Consider the following 10,366-nt stretch of genomic DNA (forward strand, 5'->3'; position numbering starts at 1 on the left):
CCTGTTCTACTAACACACTGAAGCTTCAGTCCCCTCATCCAGCTGGTCCTGGGGCTGAGTTCACTAACCTGTTCTACTAACAGCCTGAAGCCTCAGTCCCCTCATCCAGCTGGTCCTGGGGCTGAGTTCACTAACTTGTTCTACTAACACACTGAAGCCTCAGTCCCCTCATCCAGCTGGTCCTGGGGCTGAGTTCACTAACCTGTTCTACTAACACACTGAAGCCTCAGTCCCCTCATCCAGCTGGTCCTGGGGCTGAGTTCACTAACCTGTTCTACTAACAGCCTGAAGCCTCAGTCCCCTCATCCAGCTGGTCCTGGGGCTGAGTTCACTAACCTGTTCTACTAACAGCCTGAAGCCTCAGTCCCCTCATCCAGCTGGTCCTGGGGCTGAGTTCACTAACCTGTTCTACTAACAGCCTGAAGCCTCAGGACCAGAACATCCAGCTGGTCCTGGGGCTGAGTTCACTAACCTGTTCTACTAACAGCCTGAAGCCTCAGTCCCCTCATCCAGCTGGTTCTGGGGCTGAGTTCACTAACCTGTTCTACTAACAGCCTGAAGCCTCAGGACCAGAACATCCAGCTGGTCCTGGGGCTGAGTTCACTAACCTGTTCTACTAACACACTGAAGCCTCAGTCCCCTCATCCAGCTGGTCCTGGGGCTGAGTTCACTAACCTGTTCTACTAACAGCCTGAAGCCTCAGTCCCCTCATCCAGCTGGTCCTGGGGCTGAGTTCACTAACCTGTTCTACTAACAGCCTGAAGCCTCAGGACCAGAACATCCAGCTGGTCCTGGGGCTGAGTTCACTAACCTGTTCTACTAACAGCCTGAAGCCTCAGTCCCCTCATCCAGCTGGTCCTGGGGCTGAGTTCACTAACCTGTTCTACTAACAGCCTGAAGCCTCAGGACCAGAACATCCAGCTGGTCCTGGGGCTGAGTTCACTAACCTGTTCTACTAACAGCCTGAAGCCTCAGGACCAGAACATCCAGCTGGTCCTGGGGCTGAGTTCACTAACCTGTTCTACTAACAGCCTGAAGCCTCAGGACCAGAACATCCAGCTGGTCCTGGGGCTGAGTTCACTAACCTGTTCTACTAACAGCCTGAAGCCTCAGTCCCCTCATCCAGCTGGTCCTGGGGCTGAGTTCACTAACCTGTTCTACTAACAGCATGAAGCCTCAGGACCAGAACATCCAGCTGGTCCTGGGGCTGAGTTCACTAACCTGTTCTACTAACAGCCTGAAGCCTCAGGACCAGAACATCCAGCTGGTCCTGGGGCTGAGTTCACTAACCTGTTCTACTAACAGCCTGAAGCCTCAGGACCAGAACATCCAGCTGGTCCTGGGGCTGAGTTCACTAACCTGTTCTACTAACAGCCTGAAGCCTCAGTCCCCTCATCCAGCTGGTCCTGGGGCTGAGTTCACTAACCTGTTCTACTAACAGCCTGAAGCCTCAGGACCAGAACATCCAGCTGGTCCTGGGGCTGAGTTCACTAACCTGTTCTACTAACAGCCTGAAGCCTCAGGACCAGAACATCCAGCTGGTCCTGGGGCTGAGTTCACTAACCTGTTCTACTAACAGCCTGAAGCCTCAGGACCAGAACATCCAATCAATCAGAATAAAACAAATTACAACAGTCAAAACAAAACTACATTTCTCCTTGGGAAACACAAGCACAAAGCACAATGCAGTGCTATCTGGCTCCCTGTAGAGGAAAGGCTGTGCAACCACTGCCCCACAGCAGAACCTGAGACAGAGCTGCACTTCCTGACAAAATGTCAAAAATATAAAACAATTAGAGAGTTTTATTTCCCCCAAATTTGAAAACCTTTTTCAAGGTTTCAAATACCTCTCTGATAAGAGTAGGCTGCCCATCCTGTTGGGGGAGGATGCAGAGAGCTGTGGGTTGGCAGCGTACTACATTGCTGCCTGCCATAAGATGAGGGACGGTGTCTGACAGACCAATCAACCTGCACATGTACTCTACTGTATACTTATTGGTATTGTTCAATGTATGGTTATTTTGACCCTTGGTTATTGTTGTTAATGTTGACAAGTTGATCATTTTTATTTTTATTATGTTAATATTGTAAATCTCCAAAGTAAGCTTTGGCAATATGTACATTGTTACGTCATGCCAATGAAGCAAATTGAATTGAATTGAAATGGAAAAGTTGAGAGAGCGAGAGGAAAGAAAAGACAGACAAGGAAGAAGAGAAAGAGGCAAAAACAGAGACGAAGAGAGAAATAATAATAGCACAAGAGAGAAATAAAAAGGAGAGAGAGAGAGAGAAAGAGAGAGACAGAGAGACAGCGAGACAGAGAGAGACAGAGAGAGAGAGACAGAGAGAAAGAGAGAGACAGAGAGACAGCGAGACAGAGAGAGACAGAGAGAGAGAGACAGAGAGAAAGAGAGAGACAGAGAGAAAGAGAGAGACAGAGCGAGACAGAGAGAGACAGAGACAGAGAGAGAGAGACAGAGAGAGACAGCGAGACAGAGACAGAGAGAGAGACAGAGCGAGACAGAGAGAGACAGAGAGAGAGACAGAGAGAGAGAGACAGCGAGACAGAGAGAGACCGCAGAACAGAGGAGAGTGTGAAGGTTAAAAGAGCGATGGAGCTGATTGGTTTATGGGGAGAGTCCAAGTCCTGCCGCATCCTCTCCTCTCCTGCTGCTTCATTGCCCACACAGACGCTCAGCGGTCGTGTGTATCAGTGTGTGTGTGTGTGTCAGTGTGTGTATGTATCAGTGTATGTGTGTGAGTGTGTGGCACACCGTTAGGAAAGGTCAGAGAGGAAGCAGTCGGTAACAGCGGTGCAATTGAGCCCCTTAGAGACCATCAGCCTTCCCCGACGCTGGACCACAGGGAGAGACAGAGAGAGAGAGTCTGCTATCCCCTCCACTCACCTCTTATCAGGAGCAATTCACCCTGCTGGCCTCTCCAACACACAGCAATCATATTGCACAGATACTGTACCCACCGGCTGGTCTTGAAATACTATAAAGCCATACTCTGTTGTTACAAAACCAAAGACGGTCATCATTTTTAAGAGTCGAGACTGAGAATGTCACAGGTTGAGACAAGTCTGACACACAATACCCAGACACTGACGTGTGGTTGAAAGCTGGAGGCAGTCAGTCTGAACATACATGTGGGAGTCAGTCACTCTGCTGCAGCCAGCCAGCCAGTGACATCTTCATCTCCTTTTCAGAGCCATTACTACCTCTCTGAGTGGTGATTACAGACGGTCATAATTGAGCCATCAGGAGAAGGCACTGATGAGAGGGGGGAACCAGGGGGCTGGCTGGGCCTCTGAGGGGAGATGGGAGATGGGAGGCAAGGGACCCGCGCAGGCAGATGCGTGACAGCGCTCCCTCGTCCTATCGGTGCGTTAGCTCTCAGTAGTAGCGTGTCGTGGCTGGCGGCAGAGCAGTGACATTCACACATGACGGCCTGTCTGTCTCTGAATGGGGCTGATGATGACAATGAGGTCATATCAATACACACAGGAAACAGAACACAGGTACCTCTCACCTGGACCCACACTACTCAATGTGCTGGAAAGCATTAGGAGGGGGGTGAGAGAGGAGAGACAAGGGAGTAGAGAGAGAGGAAATGGGGAGAGAACAGGGGAAAAGAATAGAGAATAGAAAGAATTAAGACTAAATAGACAGGAAGGAGGGAATTCAAAAGAGAGAGAAAATTACACAGAGAGAGAAACAGACATAGAGAGAGACAGACAGAGACAGAGAGACAGAGAGACAGACAGACAAAGAGGCAAACAGAGAGAGCGAGACAGCAAGAAAGACAGACAGAGAGAGAGAAAGAGAGAGAGCAAGAGACAGAGAGAGAGAGCGAGAGAGAGACAGCGAGAGAAACAGACAGAGAGATAGAGAGCAAGAGAGAGAGAGAGACTAACCTCCTGCCCAATGTATGACCATATTAGAGAGACATATTTCCCTCAGATTACACAGATCCACAAAGAATTCGAAAACAAATCCAATTTTGAAAAACTCCCATATCTACTGGGTGAAATTCCACAGTGTGCCATCACAGCAGCAAGATTTGTGACCTGTTGCCACGAGAAAAGGGCAACCAGTGAAGAACAAACACCATTGTAAATACAACCCATATTTATGCTTATTTATTTTATCTTGTGTCCTTTAGCCATTTGTACATTGTTAGAACACTGTATATATATATATAATATGACATTTGTAATGTCTTTACTGTTTTGAAACTTCAGTATGTGTAATGTTTACTGTTAATATTTGTTGTTTTTCACTTTATATATTCACTTTGTATATGTTGTCTACCTCACTTGCTTTGGCAATGTTAACACATGTTTCCCATGCCAATAAAGCCCTTGAATTGAATTGAATTGAGAGAGACCGAGAGAGAGACCGAGAGAGAGACAGAGAGACAGAGCTGCATTTCCTATTACACTGTGAGAAATTCTCAGACCTAAGAGAATATTCCTTTCCCAAAATTATAATTCAAAACATCATTTTTTTACTATAAAATATGAAGAAAAAATCTAATATTTATTGGGCGCAGCCAAAATGTGCAGTTTTGGCAGACAAATATGTGTCCTCATGCCACAACCTGAGGGACAGCCAGTGAAAAGTGCAATGTAATGTCGATAATATTTCCCATCTTGTTTTGTTTTGTCTTTCTTTCATACCATGTCATGTGTCTACTCAGTCACAGTTGTAGTTGATGTTAATGGTAATCCCATGTCCACTACTACTATTATTATTGCTGTTGGTCCCACCATTTATTTATAAATAAATATATATATATATATACAGTGGGGCAAAAAAGTATTTAGTCAGCCACCAATTGTGCAAGTTCTACCACTTAAAAAGATGACAGAGGCCTGTAATTTTCATCATAGGTACACTTCAACTATGACAGACAAAATGAGAAAAAAAATCCAGAAAAACAGATTGTAGGATTTTTTATGAATTTATTTGCAAATGATGGTGGAAAATAAGTATTTGGTCAATAACAAAAGTTTCTCAATACTTTGTTATATACCCTTTGTTGGCAATGACAGAGGTCAAACGTTTTCTGTAAGTCTTCACAAGGTTTTCACACACTGTTGCTGGTATTTTGGCCCATTCCTCCATGCAGATCTCCTCTAGAGCAGTGATGTTTTGGGGCTGTTGCTGGGCAACACAGACTTTCAACTCCCTACAAAGATTTTCTATGGGGTTGAGATCTGGAGACTGGCTAGGCCACTCCAGGACCTTGAAATGCTTCTTACGAAGCCACTCCTTCGTTGGCCGGGCAGTGTGTTTGGGATCATTGTCATGCTGAAAGACCCAGCCACGTTTCATCTTCAATGCCCTTGCTGATGGAAGGTTTTCACTCAAAATCTCACGATACATGGCCCCATTCATTTTTTCCTTTACACAGATCAGTCGTCCTGGTCCCTTTGCAGAAAACCAGCCCCAAAGCATGATGTTTCCACCCCCATGCTTCCCAGTAGGTATGGTGTTCTTTGGATGCAACTCAGCATTCTTTGTCCTCCAAACACGACGAGTTGAGTTTTTACCAAAAAGTTCTATTTTGGTTTCATCTGACCATATGACATTCTCCCAATCTTCTTCTGGATCATCCAAATGCTCTCTAGCAAACTTCAGACGGGCCTGGACATGTACTGGCTTAAGCAGGGGGACACGTCTGGCACTGCAGGATTTGAGTCCCTGGCGGCATAGTGTGTTACTGATGGTAGGCTTTGTTACTTTGGTCCCTGCTCTCTGCAGGTCATTCACTAGGTCCTCCCGTGTGGTTCTGGGATTTTTGCTCACCGTTCTTGTGATCATTTTGACCCCACGGGGTGAGAGCTTGCGTGGAGCCCCAGACCGAGGGAGATTATCAGTGGTCTTGTATGTCTTCCATTTCCTAATAATTGCTCCCACGCTCCTTACCTATTGCAGATTCAGTCTTCAATTTTGTTTCTGGTGTCCTTTGACAGCTCTTTGGTCTTGGCCATAGTGTGACTGTTTGAGGTTGTGGACAGGTGTCTTTTATACTGATAACAAGTTCAAACAGGTGCCATTAATACAGGTAACGAGTGGAGGATAGAGGAGCCTCTTAAAGAAGAAGTTACAGGTCTGTGAGAGCCAGAAATCTTGCTTGTTTGTAGGTGACCAAATACTTATTTTCCACCATAATTGGCAAAAAAATTCATAGAAAATCCTACAATGTGATTTTCTGGATGTTTTTTTCTCATTTTGTCTGTCATAGTTGAAGTGTACCTATGATGAAAATTACAGGCCTCTCTCATCTTTTTAAGTGAGAGAACTTTGGTGGCTGACTAAATACTTTTTTGCCCCACTGTATATATATATATATATATATATTTTTTTTTTTTACATTATTATTATTATTTTATATATATGTATACTTGAACTTGCCAAACTTGCCATGTCAATAAAGTCAATTGAATTGAACTGTGAGTGAGAGAGAGCAAGAGACAGAGAGAGACAGAGAGAGACAAAGAGAGAGTGTGTAGTGTAGAGGTCAGTGAGGTTTGTACCTTCAGTCTGAGCAGCTCCTCCAGGTCATGAATCCTCTTTTCCACTCCTCTTCCTGACTCCACGCTGCTCGCCGGGGACAACGACCTGGACAGCTGCACCGGTGCACTCTGGGGGATGTAGTCATTCAATCAGAGAGAGAGAGAGGCAGGGGGTTCGGCTACGCGCTTCAGCAGGCTTTAGCATCACATTACAGAGACAACTAGTGCTCAATTAACAGCTGCCACAACGGCTGTGTGAATACCAATAACACATTATATATGTTCATTTAACTTTTCCCTTACGTGAAGACATACAGATACACACACACAAGCAAGTAAGAACACACCTGCTGAACACACACACACACACACACACACATATCATCTCTCCTCTCACACCCACATACCAAGACAAAAAAATACAAAAAAACCAATCAGGGTACCAGAGGAATAAGGAAGCATCCCTCCACACACTGCACCACACGGAGCTCCAAAGGTTTCTCTCGCCACTGGCTAATGAGTATGTTCATTTACATGTACACTGTTTCTTTGACTGTAATGACGTCCCATTAGGGGACACTAAAGGGCTATAGATTCCAGGCTGCGCCGGGCTTCATTACCAAAAGGTGGGCAGTGGGGCCCCTTTAATTGCTCTATGAGGACCCCGAGGTTACACTTGATAGGACAACTGGCTGGGAGAAACTGCTGGGGGGAGAAAAAAGAAAGCTGCTCTCTTGCTCCTCCTTGAGAACAAGAAGCACTCTCCGGTCCTGCTGTGTGTGTGTGTGTGTGTGTGTGTGTGTGTGTGTGTGTGTGTGTGTGTGTGTGTGTGTGTGTCTTTTCTTTAAAAATAAGTAAAGAAGCTATGGGAACAATATGCTGTTGGAATATGGAAACAGGAAGATGAGGATAGGAGCCCCTGTGGTGGGAGTGTTGAGCGGAACAGATGGCGGCTAAAATATGCAATGTGACTAAATGCGCCGATGCTTCTTTAGTCTGGAGATTCGGCGGTAGCAAGAGTTTATAGGGAGGACGGAGGGATGGCATGTCGGCTGACCCAAAAAGGACAAAGTGACATTGAAGGGCAACCAGAGGCCTTGTGCAAACTAGATCTATTAAAGCTTACAACGGTTCTCATTTTAACCTCACTGAGTTTACCAAACATTGGAAACACCTTCCTAATAGTGAGTTGCACCCCCTTTGCCCTCAGAACAGACTCAATTCGTCAGGGCATGTATTCTACAAGGTGTCCAAAGCTGTTCCACAGGGATGCTGGCCCGTGTTGACTCCAATGCTTCCCACAGTTGTGTCAAGTTGGCTGGATGTCCTTTGTGTGGTGGACCATTCTGGATACACAAGGGAAACTGTTGAACGTGAAAAACTCAGCAGCGTTGCAATTCTTGAAACAAACTGGTGTGCCTGCCACCTACTACCATACCCCGTTCAAAGGTGCTTAAATATTTTGTCTTGCCCATTCACTCACTGAATGGCACACATACACAATCTATGTCTCAGTTGTCTCAAGGCTTAAAAATCCTTCTTTAACCTGTCTCCTCCCCTTCATCTACACTGATTGAAGTGGATTTAACAAGTGAGGGACAAATAAGGGTTCATAGCTTTCACCTGGATTCACCTGGTCAGTCTATGTCATGGAAAGAGCAGGTGTTCTTAATGTTTTGTACACTCAGTGTGTACTGCTGTGACAAATACTTTCCTCCTGGGTGTCAACGATCTTCAATTCATTTTTTTTTTTTTTAAATGTACACTCCAAAAACAAACTTATACTAACAACAACTTACAGACACCTACAAACAATGAGTACATCTCATCTGGCCAGACCCGCATGCTCACACCCCCATCCTTAGACGATTGCAATACAGTCCTCTTTCTCTATGATTTGCTTGACCTTCACTTGAACTCTGTTGAACTCTGCATCCAGCAAATGAGTAGATAAAGCATGTCTGGTTGGAGAGGTGTATGCTGGGTTAAGAACATTCAGAAATCTCTTCCAATACACATTACCTGTGAACATCAGCGGTGAAGCAGTTGCATACACAGCTTGATTAAGACATTCATCAGCATTTCTCTGACTTTGATTCATCATTTCCACCTCGAATAGAAGTAGAGGGACTTTTGTCAGAGGTTGCGGCGGCAGGGTAGCCTAGTGGTTAGAGCGTTGGACTAGTAACCGAAAGGTTGCAAGTTCTAATCCCCGAGCTGACAAGGTACAAATCTGTCGTTTCTGCCCCTGAACAGGCAGTTAACCCACTATTCTTAGGCCGTCATTGAAAATAAGAATTTGTTCTTAACTGACTTGCCTAGTAAAATAAAGGTACTTTTTTTTTTTAAGTTGCTTGTTGTGAGCACTGAGGGAACTTTATGCACTTGGCCAGATGATTATGCATCTTTGTTGCATTCTTCACATATGATTTGGCACATTATTTGCAAATGTACACAGCTTTTACTTCTACATTAGCTGCAGTGAAATATCTCCACACATAAGATAGTCCCCGTGGCATTTTCCTGTAAAGATTCGAAAAAAATGAGTAAAAAAAAAAAGTTAAGCAGTTAGATGAAACAACTCCTTTGTAAGATAAATGTTTTTAAATTAAACATGTATGGGAACAGGTGAATTAACACTCCTCAGTTAGCAGGCTCAAGCAAGCTAAAACCCACATGGTAGCAAAAACTAACCAGCAGAAATTGTTAACAAGTTAGAACTGATTTAAACAAACTTTGCTGTAAACAACTATTTACTCATTTACAAAAACGTTATGTATGTCATATAAATATATTCACCCCACCCAGTATTGTAATCAAAACTCACCAGAAAGCATGTAGTCCTTGGCTCAGACAGTGTAGTAGTGTGGACTCAAATGCATCTCATTAGTGTGCAAGATCTTGAGAATCAGCTGCACATGTGATGGAAGAATGCACTGTGCATGCAGAGGGTTGCAACTCCATTGAATTGGGGATAGTTTAAACCAAAAATATGCCACAAGACCTAGAATTGACGTGTGTATCCCACAAAAAAAAGTTCACTGGTTATAAGCTAACTTTTTTGATGAATTTATGCAAAATTCCCCAGGCTCAACTTCCCATGGAAAATTTCCCGGAAAGCTTCACACACACCCCCATCCCTAGAGCCAGCGTGCTCACACACACCCCCATCCCTAGAGCCAGCGTGCTCACACACACACCCCATCCCTAGAGCCAGCGTGCTCACACACACCCCCATCCCTAGAGCCAGCGTGCTCACACACACCCCCATCCCTAGAGCCAGCGTGCTCACACACACCCCCATCCCTAGAGCCAGCGTGCTCACACACCACACCCATCCCTAGAGCCAGCGTGCTCACACACACCCCCATCCCTAGAGCCAGGGTGCTCACTGTGTTTAGACTCTGTGTTTAGACACTGTGTTTAGACTCTGTGTTTAGACGCTGTTGTTTAGAGGCGCTGTGTTAGACGCGTGTTTTAGACGCTGTGTTTAGACCCTGTGTTTTAGACCCGTGTGTTTAGACTCTGTGTTTAGACTCTGTGTTTAGACTGTGCCGCAGGCTATTGTTGACCGAGTGACCCTGGTGCCACAGTGCTCTCCACCAGCAGTCCCTGACTGTGGACACACAAGGCAGGTGTCAAGCCCTTCTGCCATCTCTGTTCCAGCTCTGTCCTTAATTACCTCTATGGTTAGTCATTAGTAGATGGATCTGCATATTACTGACGTTTTGGCTTGGCTGGCATCGCTCTGTGGTGTGTGTGTGTGTGTAGGGAGGTATAGAGTGTGTGTGTGTGTGTAGGGGGGTATAATGTGTTGTGTAGGGGGGTATAGAGTGTGTG

At 45.3% G+C, this 10,366-nt stretch overlaps 1 long non-coding RNA gene across 1 annotated transcript in view; it reads right to left on the bottom strand.

Moving 5' to 3' along the window:
• Positions 1 to 6,658, bottom strand: part of LOC116370733 (uncharacterized) — a 20,542-nt gene extending 13,884 nt beyond the window's left edge. Inside the window, exon 1 of the long non-coding RNA XR_004208819.1 lies at positions 6,548 to 6,658. This is a non-coding gene — a long non-coding RNA (uncharacterized LOC116370733). The remainder of the gene's footprint in view (positions 1 to 6,547) is intronic.
• Positions 6,659 to 10,366: the final 3,708 nt, after the last annotated feature.

Source organism: Oncorhynchus kisutch, unplaced genomic scaffold (genome assembly GCF_002021735.2).
Source record: "Oncorhynchus kisutch isolate 150728-3 unplaced genomic scaffold, Okis_V2 scaffold2709, whole genome shotgun sequence".
Taxonomy (NCBI): domain Eukaryota; kingdom Metazoa; phylum Chordata; class Actinopteri; order Salmoniformes; family Salmonidae; genus Oncorhynchus; species Oncorhynchus kisutch.